The following is a 13749-nucleotide window of genomic DNA, read 5'->3' as shown; positions in this document are numbered from 1 at the left end:
CATTTGCGGGACAAGAGAGGTCTGACACTCGGGCAGGCTCGGCCGAGTGTGATCGTCCATTAATTGTAACACGATCGATGCTTAGGTATGTTGGAGAGCCTTCGGCTTGTAATTTGCTGTATCGGCACAATGGTTGTGGAAAAATACACGAACGATCTGCATGAGTGTTGTATTTTGGGATGAAAGGGTTACTCTTAACTGCTATATTCAATTAACCCTCGCCGGACCTATTGGTTTTCTACATACGCGCAAGTCGAGGGGGTACGACCCCCCTCACCCTTTCATTCCTGGTGGAGCTAGCGCGTCGCGGAAAAGACGAGCGTGTGCGCCGTTACGAGACGCAGAGGTTGATACCCGATTTTAAGGTCCTAGGTCAACCGGTGACTCTGAGGTCAGGTTAACCCTATTAGTGGCAGCCCTATTAGTGGCAGTTGTTTTAATCCACCCCTCAGGTTTTTCGGGAATATCGCCGAAACCGCTGAAGCTACGATGCTGAAATTTTCTGACTTTTCCTAAAACTAAATTGGGCACATTCCCTGAAAATTTCAAGTTCATAACTTTACCAGGGGCGGCTCCAGAGCACTAGGAATTGGGGGGTCCTATTCGTGAAGCGAGTCATTTGGGCGAAGATCACGATGCTGATGTATTATAACTGTATGCACCAGTTTTACGAACAGTGAATGAAAGGTATCATGTGATAACATATACAAAGTTATTGTGCATCCTCTTTTGACACGTTTTTGCTATACCCAGCAAACATGCCCACATGGGTCCCATATGGGGTGAACATGGGCCAGATGGGCCCACGTGGGACATGGGCTACAGATGGGCTACCCATATGGGCCCCATATGGGATAAAAATGGGCCAGATGGGCCGCAAACGCATGTGGGCTGGAGATGGGCATCCCATGTGGGTCCCATATGGGGTGAACATGGGCCAGATGGGCCCACGTGGGACATGGGCTACAGATGGGCTACCCATATGGGTCCCATGTGGGCGCCGCGTGGGTCCCATATGGGGCCTACGTGGGCTGACCCATATGGGTCCCACGTGTCACCCACTGCCATTCCCATGTGGGACCCATATGGAAGAGGTGGGGGGCCCATGTGGGCCCCATATGGGAACCATGTGGGCATGTTTGCTGGGTAATAGGCGGATCCAGGTGTACAAAAAGAGGGGTTATGTTTTACCTCCCAACATAGGTGCCCTGACACCGCCTATGCATGACCAATACAATTGTAGTCGCTCTCTCATAAGAAAATTGTAACATAACATTAAGACCATTACCACCCTTTTTAGAAACAGTACCAACAAAAACCTTATTTACTATATTTTTTGTGTACCTACCCCCAATCTCAATGATCTGTATCCGCCTATGATTTTTGAAAATGCATATTTTTAGGATCCATGTGAATTCCTGGTTCATTCTCTATCGATCGGCAAAAGTTGCGTTAAGATTGGTTCAGAAACCTGGCCGTGATAAACAGTCTAAAATGTATCTGCAATTTGCCCGTTTTTACCCCCCTCTACCCCCCCCCCCCCCCTATTGCCATTTTTTAATTTTTATTTTTTAGAAATGTAGATCACGTTGAGCGAAATCGAATGCCGTTTGAATTTTGAAAATCGGCCCGTTAGATCTAGAGATATCAGGGGGGGGGGTCCCCCCCTCTACCCCCCCCCCTATTGCCATTTTTTAATTTTTATTTTTTAGAAATGTAGATCACGTTGAGCGAAATCGAATGCCGTTTGAATTTTGAAAATCGGCCCGTTAGATCTAGAGATATCAGGGGGGGGGGGTCGTAAACAGCCCCCCTGCCACTAATAGGGGTAGCCAGGAGCCTGCCACTAATAGGGTTAAAGGAAATAGTTCACTTTTTAACATGGGTTTTGAACTGGAATAGCAGTTCCGTAGCTTGGGCTGAGACGAGCATAAATCAGGAGCTTTTACAGCCCAACGATCACCCTAGGCAAAGATATTCTATTTCTCGTCCCGAAAAAGGTGTCTTGCGTTGAGGATGTGTGCCTTGCATATATTTCCATCCAGTATGAAAAGAGCATGGGTCCCGAAAATTCTTCAGAAACTAGAGAAATTATCTACGAGAACTCTAGAGAAATTCTCGTACTGATCAATTAGGACATTCAGGGGAACATTATCAGATCGAGCAGATCGCCCAAATGCCGGTGGCTGCGATAATTTCTCTGTTTCTGAAGAATTTTCGGGACCCATGCTCTTTTCATACTGGATCGCGTGTGCCTTACAGAAACTGAAAAGTTCTTCCTATATCAAAATATAGAAAAAAAATCTTTTGTTACAAAAAGGTTTTATTTTCTTTGCTGATTATTTTGAACATAAAAAATCATAAATCGTTGCAAAAAAAATAATTTCGTGAAAGTGAACTATTTCCTTTAAAGGGACCCTCCCACCTTCAAAAAAGTTAATGAATTGGCATGAAAGTGATGTCGCTCGGTTCAGAAAGAGCAAAAATGAATATCTACCAAATTTCATCGAAAAATATCCACCGGTTTTCAAGATATTAGACTTTTACTTTTGTTTACTTTTTGGGATCTCCGCTGTTCCTAGCGACTTTATTTGAAAGTGCGGCATTTGTTGCGCGCAAAGCAGCATATACCACCGCGTGCTGCCAAACGTTTTAGTAAAAGATTTAAAAATCGTTAGATCTCCGCTGACGTCACAAATTCTAAGGGGGCATACCAATGCATTAGCCCCTTAGAATCCGAAAACTGCAAGTTTGAAATTCCATATCTCCGAATTAAAGCATTTTTCGATGTTGTGAATGCCCAAACCGGTATTTTCAGGCCATGGCCACCAATTTGGCTATCTCAACTCAAAACTAATGTTAAGGTGGGAGGGTCCCTTTAAGTGCCCCAAGCTATGGTTCCGTTTTTGGTGCATAACTTCGCAAAACACAAACGGCCGCAGAGCCGCAATTTTGGCAGCATCGCGTTCGCCTCGCTCATGCGCGTCGAATGATAGGTATACTTTTTGTTTGGGTGGTCACAGTCAGGTCAGCGCCCCCAGGTCATGAAATTGGTCAAAAGAGGTCATATCGCATATCATTTGATTCATCAGGTCTTCCTGAGTGCACTGGTGGCTTTCCCGACTCGCTAGCTCAATTCGATCGGGAGTTATTGAGTTTGACGAAAAACTAATATGACCCTGATGACGCCATGAATGACGTCACGCAAGGTAAACATTGCAAAAAAGACGCATCTAACCTTGCAAAGAGTGCATCAAATCACGATTCTGTGTGTTTGATATTGTTGGAGATCGTTCCGTTCCCGGCGCCAGAATAGCAGTTTTCATTTTTCCCATTGACTTATAATGGTGAGGTCACGAAAATGACCTGACCTCAGTCCGGAGGTGAAAAACAACGTCCCTTGCAATGGGTATAGGGTTTAACTACGCGAGTCTGTGGTAAAAAAAGCTTCGCATTGAGATACAAGTAAGCTACGCTAGCCATATAGGAAGATGCACACACTGATGATTGATATGGTATCAGCAGTCAGCGATCACCACATCTTTCGCTATATCGGTGCCAACAGCGCCAAGCGATGCGGGAACTGCGCGAAGCTGAGGTTCCCTTACCGCCGGCAGATGTCTCTGCGCGTCGGTCGCGGGGCGGCCCTACGTCAGCGGCAGCCACCTGTTGGCGGTCACGGACCGGCGCCGGCGGCAGTCGGGGTGCCGGACCGAGCAGCGAGGTGTGTGCGTGTGTGCGAGCTGTGTCCGTACCGAGAGCCGAGTACGCCCGCGAGGCGCTGCAGGACCCCGGAGAAAGGGGAGCGGAAAGCTCACCGTCGCTGCCGCCCACTGAGCTGCGTCGGTACAAACAGAGGTGAGTGTCTGTAGCGGCGGCGCCGGCCGGGCTGGGCGGCGCGGAGGGCTATGACCCGCCGTTCCGGCTGGGTGCCTCCGGCGGACGCGGCTGGCACCGGCCGGTGCAGAGCTGTCCCGCCCTGCCCGCTCCTCTGCAGGTCAGGTCAGCGTCGATCCCAGACCCCAGCACAGTCTCCCCACCGAGATGGGGCGCTGGTTCGGTCACAGAGTCACCGGATGGCCGGCGGCGGCACCGAACGACGCTCCGCAGCCGCCGGGAAAGTCGGCTCGGCCTGAGAAACTGTCCCCGCAGCTGGCGTGCCGGTGGGAGGGAGGGAGGGAGGTGGGGAGGGCAGACGGTCTGCCGGTCCGGGCACTTCCTGTGGGCGCGGTCTGCCGCTCCGGGCCGGCACCGGCTGCCATACTGGTACTGGATGGATGCCTCAGATCTGCTGGATCCGCCGAGTGGCTCCAGGGCGACCCAAAGCTAGCAATGGCTCCAGTGACATCCCACCTGACTCTGGCTTTGAAGGTCCGGGCAGCGACCTACATTCTGACACGTTTAGAGTGTTCGGGTCCGGCGTCGAGGCACCCAGCTGCCTATTTGGAAGTGGCAGCTGCCCTCGTGCAGCCCTAGCTACCTAACTGGAGTATTCCCTGCTCTTCAGCACCCCAAACTGCCTACCTGCAGTCTCAGCTGCCCGCCGTCAGCCCCATCACTCCCCCTGCACCCCCCCCCCCCCCCGACCTTCCGTCCAGCCGAGCGGCCCGTCCACAGCTGACCGTCTCGGGAGTCTCCGACAGTCGCCGGCCGCACTCGTCGGGCTTCCCACGTCCGTGTGTGCTATGGAGTGCAGGCAGAGGACGGGAGGAGGGGAGAGAGGGAGGGAGGAGGGCGACGCGCCGCTCCGACAATTATCCGGCGTCACGCTTCACTGTGCAGACGGTATGGTTTCTCCCTCTACGTCGGTCGATCGGTCCAGTTTCCTCTCCGATATAGCCCCAGAGCGGTAAACAAGAGAGTAATTATTGAGCTGAGAGGGACCTTACTGGCCCGTCTCCTCTACATGTCTCCTACGTGCGAACTGCGGAGCGTGGAACATTTGTTCGTGGAGGGCGAGGACGGACAGGGATGCGCGCAGGGATGCGCTCTGCGCTCCGACGTGTCCTGCCTGGGAATATCGTGTTTTGCCCGACTTCACGCTTTTCTTATGGCGTGTTATCATCTTCGCTCTCGTTTCTCTTCGGTAAACCGGTTCTGTCGAATGTGGGACATCATCGACATTCTACATAGGGATTTCTTTTTCTCCGGTACGGATGTGCTCCTCTTGATGATCTTAATTTGATTGGGATGTTCCAAATTGATATTAATTGATCATTACCCGCCAGCTTTTTTAGACTCTACAGGGAGGGCAGTTACACGCTATAGGGTTTAGACTACCGTCGCTACAGGCCTCCGTTTTTTTTTCAAGCCAACATCCATTGCCAACATCGGATTAAATGAGTAGTGCTTTTCCAATCCAAGATTGTCGCCCTCTACTCTTCCTTTATCTCTCTCTCTCTCTCTCTCTCTCTCTCTCTCTCTCTCTCTCTCTCTCTCTCTCTCTCTCTCTCTCTCTCTCTCTCTCTCTCTCTCTCTCTCTCTCTCTCTCTCTCTCTCTCTCTCTCTCTCTCTCTCTCTCTCTCTCTCTCTCTCTCTCTCTCTCTCTCTCTCCTCCATCTCCTTTTAGTCCGGTTTCTGGACCCCGGGAGCACATTCCTAGCCTGGTCACAGCACGTGGCAGGTCCGGTCCAAAAACAGGTCCAATCGGACCTCTCCTCAGCTGGTCAGAGGAGAAACGGCCGCCCACATTCCGACCTCCTCACGACGAACGTCCTTTCCGCGCGTGCTTACAAACTAGGGAGGAAAACTCCTCTACCAAATGCTCGGTAACATGTCGTTTACCTACTAAGACCGACGCATCTCGTCTCTTTGCTGACGGTGAGTCCGATATGGAAGTCAAAGTTGTCACACTTATCATCTCGGCACACGATTGTCGGCTTTTTTTAACGTTTCTTTTGCACGACATTATGTCATGTCACAGTAGTTAAAAAGTGGGACCGCTGAGAGCTGATTTTAAACAGTAAACAGTAAAAAACAGGATTAGGCTAGGGGTACCATTGGCTTCAGTGAGACACACTCCACTAGTGAATCAAGGTCGAGGTCATTTGTATTTCTTTGACTACCAATGACGCATCTCACTATATATTTATCGTTGAGCATTGAAGTGCATTGTCGAATGTTTCACCGTCTCTTTGTTAATAAAATATGGAGCAAATATTTCAAGCCTGACTGAATGACGTTTAATTTAAGCATTCCTGACAAGATATATTCGACCTGCCCGTGCACAAAAGTTCGTTTGTTAGCATCAGCGGTTACTTATCAATCTGCTAATCGATATTTCTCCATGAAGCGATATTTCTTCATTATACCAAATCAGAAGCCCGGTACGGGCCGGGCTGGGGAGGGGTGGAAACCCAGCTGGGGAGGGGTCTGAAGTCGCTCAGTGGCCGATCAGAGTCCCCCAGGAGCCGGCAGTCCCCCTCCCCCTCCCCCCGGCGCAGATAGGATGCCGATCCCGGCCTATCAGACATGTGATGACGTCAATAAAGGCCAGTAACGGCTGATATGACGACCCCTCTGACGGTCAGCGAGCGAACAGTTTCTGATTGGAGACCAGATGAAGGCACTCTAACATGCAAGATGTTATAGAGCCAGCCTTTGGGATGATAGTGTGCTTTATAAAAAAACGGTCATCTATTCAATGCATTGCTAATTGCACCCGTAATTACCTATGCGAAAAGTAATTGACCCCGTAACAGTCAAAGCTTAGTACAATGTCGCAGCTCGTTACTCAATCCGAGGCAGAGGGCGGGGGAGGTGACAGAGGCCGGGGATGGCAGAGGGCAGGAGGAGGTGACAGAGGGGCGCGATATCGCTCGCCGGGGATCAGCGGACCGATTACACGTATCGTGGTGGCCGTGACGCCGGTCGAAAGATACCGGCCACCCGCGGACGGCTCAGATACGGCAGATACAGGGCAGATACCGGACGTCCCGCAGGCAGTTCGGATACTGTAGATACCGGGCGGATACCTACTGGGCCGACGGCTTAGATACAGCAGATGAGGACCCTACAGACGGCCCAGATACAACACATACTTATCATCAGATACCGGACGTAAGGCTCAGATACAGCTTATATCGGCTAGGACAGATGTCGGCCGCACATTCACAGGATGACTTGCCAGATTCGTCGATCGGTTCGTCGGTCCTTTAGCTGTGTTGCTGGTAGACTTGGGTCGAACAGCGTAAGGACACTGATGAAAAACAATCATTTGCTGACGACCAGCAGCTAACGCTCGATAGCTGCTCTCAAATCCGAGAAGTTGACCCGAAGTCCCATCCAACCGAATTATCGGGCTCAGGGAGCTGACAGCCACTCCAGTAAAACCCTGAAGATCAGCCAAGTTGATCCGATACGCATAGTGCGCTGTTTTATCAGGGCCAGGGTGCTGTCTGAAGGTTCCTGACAGTGACTATGAACGGCTATCGGGCTTCGGGCTTCTCTCTCTCGGCCGCCAACCCTGCCGCCGCGCCGCCTCGGGGTCGAGGTGCGGTTAGCGTTCTGTTCCAGCGCTGCGGTCGCCAAACCTCCCTCCCCTCCCAGTCCCCAATCACGATCAGCCGACCGACGCGAAGGTGCTGCGGTGGCGGGGCTGTAATAACGCTCGCTGGCACCTGGCGCACACTGTCAGGGGACATTTTTGTTTTGTTGGGTTAGGCCCTTTCGGTCGACAAGACCATTGCAGAGCCGGAAGGATGATAGGAATTAGGGGGTGACATTGGTCTGGGCAGGCACCCTAGTGAGTCGCCGGGGCTGAGCCCGTCCAGAGGACAGGCCACCCAGCCCCAAGGCACTCACTGCACCCGGCTACGGGGTGGGCTCCCTCAGGAGCAGCGGTGCCGCTCCAAGGGAGCAGCCCGCATGAGATAAAGTTGCCTGTCCAGCCCGGAGGGGGGTTGCGGCTTGGAGGAGAAGGATTTCAGTATACTGAGGATAGAAGCACGGATAGGTGTCAGGGGACAGGAAACCGGGCGGATTTCTGGTCGAAGCTGCATGGAGGTGGTATACCGCCAGGGTATATTGTATAGCGCCAGAAAGGCTGAATTCAGTCCATACCCGTTACCCATGTTGTAATGCTACTTGGTTAGCGTATCTTGACTCGAGTATCGATGAGAGTGAAGTATCTCTTCCTACGTTAATCTGCTATGTGCCTTAGTACCAGCACACCTAATGGAGTGAATCAGTCAATGAATGATTGACGGAAGAACGTTGAGTAGTAGGAATTAACCTTTGTTCCGACGCGATGACCACCGGTAGCTTTATGACCAGCAGAAAGGCTGCAGCTCTCTGCAGCCTTTCTAAGCTATGAGCACAAATCTCATGACTCAAGAGCCGAGATCTACATTATGTAGAACTCAGGTCGATCAGACTCACGCAGGAACAGGTGGGCGAGGAGAGAGGGTCGGAGGGAGAGAGGGATAGGGGAGGGTAGCCGGCCGTGCGCCCCCACAGAGCGGTGACAAAAACTGACAGACAGACCGGCCGCCGTTGTCATGTGCACAGCTGTGCGCCACACGAACGGTTGAAGTATCTAACGGCAGGGCGGCGGAACACAGTGAATCATAAAGGGTACATGTGTGGCACATACAGTGGCGTATCCAAGGGGGGATCCTGGGGGTCCTAGGATCCCCCCTGGAGCAAAAAAAAAATTTTTTTTTTTACTCGAAAAAAAATGAAAACACTTTGAGGGCCCTTTTCACCACTTACATTTTGTTTACAAATTGAAAAGTATCAATTACATTTTTAGGGACCCTTTTAGGACTATCAGAGGACCCCTTTAGGCCAACGAAGGACCTTGTAGAGTATATTAAGGGCCCTTTACAACGAACAGGACCTTCTCAGGCACACAGAGGGCCATCTCAGACACACAGAGGGCCCCCTCAGACACACGGAGGGCCCTCTCAGGCACTCAGAGGGCCCTCTCAGGCACTCAGAGGGCCCTCTCAGACACTCAGAGGGCCCTCTCAGACACTCAGAGGGCCCTCTCAGGCACTCAGAGGGCCCTCTCAAGCACTCAGAGGGCCCTCTCAGGCACTCAGAGCCAGGGCCCTCTCAGGCTCTCAGAGGGCCCTCTCAAGCACTCAGAGGGCCCTCTCAGGCGGCCCGAGGGCCCTCTCAGACATCGCGAAGAGGTCGAAAAGAGCCCTCTGAGCTCAAAGAGGGCCCTCTGAGATAAAAAAGGGCCCTCGGAGGCAACAGGGGGCCCTACAATGCAACAATAGAGCCCCTGTGGTCACCAAAGGGCCCTCTGAGGCGAATAGGGGGTCCTTTTAGGCAAACAGAGGGCCCTTTGAGGCAAACAGAGGGCCCTCTGAAGGGGCGAATAAAGGGACCCTCTGAGACGAACGGGGGCCAGAGCCCAGAGGGCCCTCTCAGGCACTCAGAGGGCCCTATCAGGCACACAGAGGGCCCTATCAGGCACACAGAGGGTCCTCTCAGGCTCACAGAGGGCTCTCTCAGGCACACATAGGACCCCCTCAGGCACACAGAGGGCCCTCTCAGGTACACATATGGTCCTCTGAGACACACAGAGGGCCCTCTCAGGTACACAGAGGGCCCTCTCAGGCTCACAGAGGGCCCTCTCAGGCACACATAGGGCCCCCTCAGGCACACAGAGGGCCCTCTCAGGCAAACAGAGGGCCCTCTCGGGCAAACAGAGGGCCCTCTCAGGTACACAGAGGGCCCTTTCAGGCACACAGAGGGCCCTCTAAAACACACGGAGGGCCCTCTCAGGTACACAGAGGGCCCTTTCAGGCACATAGAGGGCCCTCTCAAACACACAGAGGGCCCTCTCAGGCACACAAAGGCCCTCTGAGACACACAAAGGGCCCTCTCAGACACACAGAGGGCCCTCTCAGGTACACATATGGTCCTCTGAGACACACAGAGGGCCCTCTCAGCCACACAGAGGACCCTCTCAGGTACACAGAGGGCCCTATCAGGCACACAGAGGGCCCTCTCAGGCACACAGAGGGCCCTCTCAGGCAAACTACACAGAGGGCCCTTTCAGGCACACAGAGGGCCCTCTCAAACACACAGAGGACCCTCTCAGGTACTCAGGGGGCCCTCCCAGGCACACGAAGGGTCCGCTAAGACCAGCAGAGGGCCTGTTAAGACGAACAGAAGGGCCTCTGAGGTACGAGGGTCAATTTCAGGCCACAAGGTATCCTATGAGGCCACCAGACGGCCCTCTTAGATCAAAGATGGTCCCTGGAGGTCACCAGAGGGCCCTCTGAGGTGAACAAAGGGCCCTCACAGCCACCTCAAAGAGGGCCCTCTGAGATCGAAGAGATCAAAGAGATCAAAGAGGGCCTTCAAAGGTCACAAAGTGCCCTCTCAGGCCACTGGAGGGCCTTCTGAGGTGATATGATGCTATGTCAGACCACCATGAGCCCTATGAGGTCATCAGGCCCTCTGAGATCAAAGAAGGTCCTTGGAAGTCATCGGAGGACCCCTTGAGGCCCCTTGAGGCGAACAAAGGCCAGAGGGCCCCCTTAGACACCACAAAGAAGTAAAAAAGATCCCTCTGAGTTCAAAGACAGCTCTCTGAGATGTAATAGGGCCATTTGAGGCCTCTGAGGCCCTGAGGGCCGCTCTGATGCCACAGAGAGGCGCCCGCTGATACCAAAATAGGGTCCTCTGAAGTCTGAAGCCACCAGAGGGCCCTCTGAGGCGAATAGCGGGTCCTCACATCCACTTCAAAGAGGGCCCTCTGAAAATCAACTGGCCCTCGGAGTCAGTGTCCCAAAATTGTATTTTGGCTTGGGTGTCAGAGGGGGTATTAAATAGGTCACCCAAAAGGGGGATAAGAGTGGACAATTGTCAGTCACAGGTCAGCCGGAGCCCTCTGAGAAGGTCACTTGAGCCTTACACCAGAGGGCCCTCTGAGGTGATATGAAGGCTATGTCAGGCCACTATGGGCTCTATGAGGTCAGCAGGCACTCTGAGGAAAAGACTGGCCCTCTGAGGGGAACAGAGGGCCCTTTAGGACAATCAGAGGACTTTTTAGGCCAACTAGGGGCCTTAAGAGGTCAACAAAGGGCCCTTTGGGACACAAACAGGGCCTCTCAGGCCACCAGGGGCCTCATGTATTAGACAAACATACGGCCATCTGAAGTAAAAGAGGACCCTTTGAGGTAAACAAGGGCCCCTGGAGAGAAAACAAAGGGCCCTTTCAGGTACCCAGAAGGTCCATGGAGGCCACTAGAGTGCCCTTTGAGGCCAGTGATGGTCTGCAGAGGCCATCAGAGGGTCCCTCTGAGGGTAACAGAGGGTCCTTAAGACGACCAGAGGCCCCCTTGAAAATGCAGGTGTCACAAGGCCCGGTTTGCATCAAAGGTCAGGTAGCTATGCCCAGTTTTGGCTCTCTGTTGCCGACGTGTTCTGAGCTGTCGCAAAAAAACGATGTGGTGGCACCCACCCTCCCACTCGGCCGGCCAGGGTCCTTCTAACCAGGGATGCGGAGCCGTGGAAATTTCAGACGTCTCCGGCTCCAGCTCTGGAGAAAAAATCGGATTCGGCTCCGGCTCCGGCTCCGAGTAAAATGGTCCGGCTCCGGCGGCTCCGGCTCCAATACTCAGTACATCCTCTATACAATTAAATACGGGTGGAAGAGAAAAGATGAAGGATTGGTTCACGTTGCTTCTGTATTTGCATAACAAGGCTATTTTGAATACCACATGTTTTACTGCCTTGTACTGTCAAACCGAACTATGTAGCCTGTAGGTCAATAATTTTTTCCTCTTCAAAAAAGCAGCCGGAGTCGCCGCCTTTTTGGACGGCTCCGGCTCCGGCTCCGGGCAAAATATGCCGGCTCCGGCGGCTCCGACTCCAGCTCCGGCTCCACACCCCTGCTTCTAACTCGGCTTCTGAGCCACGTACCAGCACGCCAAAGGCAGCGTTCGAAAGGACGCAAACAATAATGACGAAATTACTCTGGTCACTTTTTAGATCAGGTCAAAGGTCAGTTCACATAGGTCATCCAAGGCTAAATTTCGCCAATTTTCTGGTCCAATTTCGACAATTTTCAACAAACCACCGCATCACTCGGAAATGAATGCCGTGCCGGGGAAAAGCGTAGTTAATAGCTCTTTTAACCCGCGCCGGGCCGGTGCTCTGAGATTCCGCGCCGGGCCGGAAGGGGGGTGTGTCTGAACACCCCCCTTCTAACTCGGCTCCTGGGCCACGTAGCGACACGCGAAAAGCGGCAATCGAAAGAACGTCCAAAATAAGGACGAAAACACAAAGGTCATTTTTGGGTCAGGTCAAAGGTCAGGTCACCAGGGGTCACCAAACGTAAAATGTTGACTATTTCAACATTTTGGAAACTGCCAACGACTATCTCGGGAACCGATAGAGCTACAGCGCCAGAGAAAAGGGCATTCAATAGCCCTTTTACAGACCTTTCTGAGTAATGTTCTCAGATTTGACCTCAGGTCAACCGTTTAGCCTCCAGAGGGCAAAAACTCCAAAAATAGCCGTTTTTACGAAAAACGTTTTTTTTTCGGCAATAACTTTTGACTCAAAAGAGTCATGACATTAATTTTGCCAGCATCGTGTTCCTCTCGTCGAGACGCGTCGAATGAACTATAATTGGACCTTGAAAGGTCAACTTGAAAATTTGACCTCAGGTCAAGGTCATGACCTGACCGGAAAAGGTCATGTTGCATATCAGCCGATCCGCAACGTCGAGTCGAACACATCTAAGGCGTTTTCAGCGCTCTAGCACGCCTCTATCAGAAGTTATTGGCCAAAAACTGTTAGATTCTGTTCGTGACCTGAGATGACCTCGGGGACATAACGAGGGGTCACAGTTGTCATTTTCCGATTCAGTGTGCCAATTTTACTTACATCTCGATGTTAGAGAGTGTCTAGAATAGCGTTCGTGCAAAACAGACGCTTTTCAATTTTCTCCCATTGACCATTGGTAATGGAGAGGCCGCGATATTGACCTGACCTTAGGTCACCGATATCAAAATTCCGAGATAAACATTTTATAGATAATGTTGCTCTTATCAATCGCTGAAAGTTTCAAGGCAATCGATCAATCGGTGTAGCTATGACGAGCATTCTTATTTTTTCTGAGGTGAGGTCACTTGGCGTGACCTGGTGACCTGACCTAAGGCGACCTGGGTCCGAAATTTTCACAACATGTGCGGAAAAGATGCACAAATAGGTGTGCCAAAAACGGCGGCGCTCCGCGCCGCCGTTTTTTGAGATATCTGCGAAAAACCGCAGGGGGGTGTTCAAACACCCCCCGGCCCGGCGCGGGTTAACACCCGTTTCGCCGTTTCCATCTTCAGGACATTCAAATCCTTCTCCATGCCGCAACCCATGATCCAGGCTGGACCTGGACGGGCAACTTTATACCGTGCGGGCGGCTCCCATTGGAGCGCACTGCAGCTCTTAAGGAAGCACACTCGTAACCGGGTGCAGTGAGCACTTGGGGGGCTGGTCGGCCTGTCCTGTTGGACAGGCTCAGCCCCGGTGACTCACCAAGGTGCCCGCCCAGACCAATGTCTCCCTCAATTCCTATCATCCTTCCGGCCCTGAAATGGTCTGGTCAGACCGAAAGGGCATAGCCCAACAAAACAAACAAAACTCTTTTGACACTCTTTCTGTAATTTGTGCTCAGATTTGACCTAGGGTCAACGCTCCAGCCTGGGCCCAACCCAAGGCGGGGCTAAACTGTGCTCAGATTTGACCTAGGCCTGTTAATTGTACACCTTTTATCTCGGAACATTT

General features: G+C 52.3%; 1 protein-coding gene across 4 annotated transcripts in view; it reads left to right on the top strand.

The window, feature by feature from the left end:
* The first annotated feature begins 3673 nt into the window (after positions 1 to 3673).
* LOC122377941 (myosin-VIIa-like) overlaps positions 3674 to 13749 on the top strand; it is a 74590-nt gene continuing 64514 nt past the window's right edge. For 3 of the 4 annotated variants that reach the window (XM_043358574.1, XM_043358573.1, XM_043358572.1), the window contains exon 1: positions 3700 to 3858. The gene's annotated coding sequence lies outside the window, so the exon portion shown is untranslated. Of the gene's footprint in view, positions 3859 to 13749 lie in introns of all 4 variants that reach the window. The other variant, XM_043358575.1, reaches the window with a different exon arrangement.

This window comes from Amphibalanus amphitrite, unplaced genomic scaffold (genome assembly GCF_019059575.1).
Source record: "Amphibalanus amphitrite isolate SeventyFive unplaced genomic scaffold, NRLGWU_Aamphi_draft 000053F_arrow, whole genome shotgun sequence".
Taxonomy (NCBI): Eukaryota; Metazoa; Arthropoda; class Thecostraca; order Balanomorpha; family Balanidae; genus Amphibalanus; species Amphibalanus amphitrite.
This window is presented reverse-complemented; position numbering and strand designations above follow the sequence as displayed.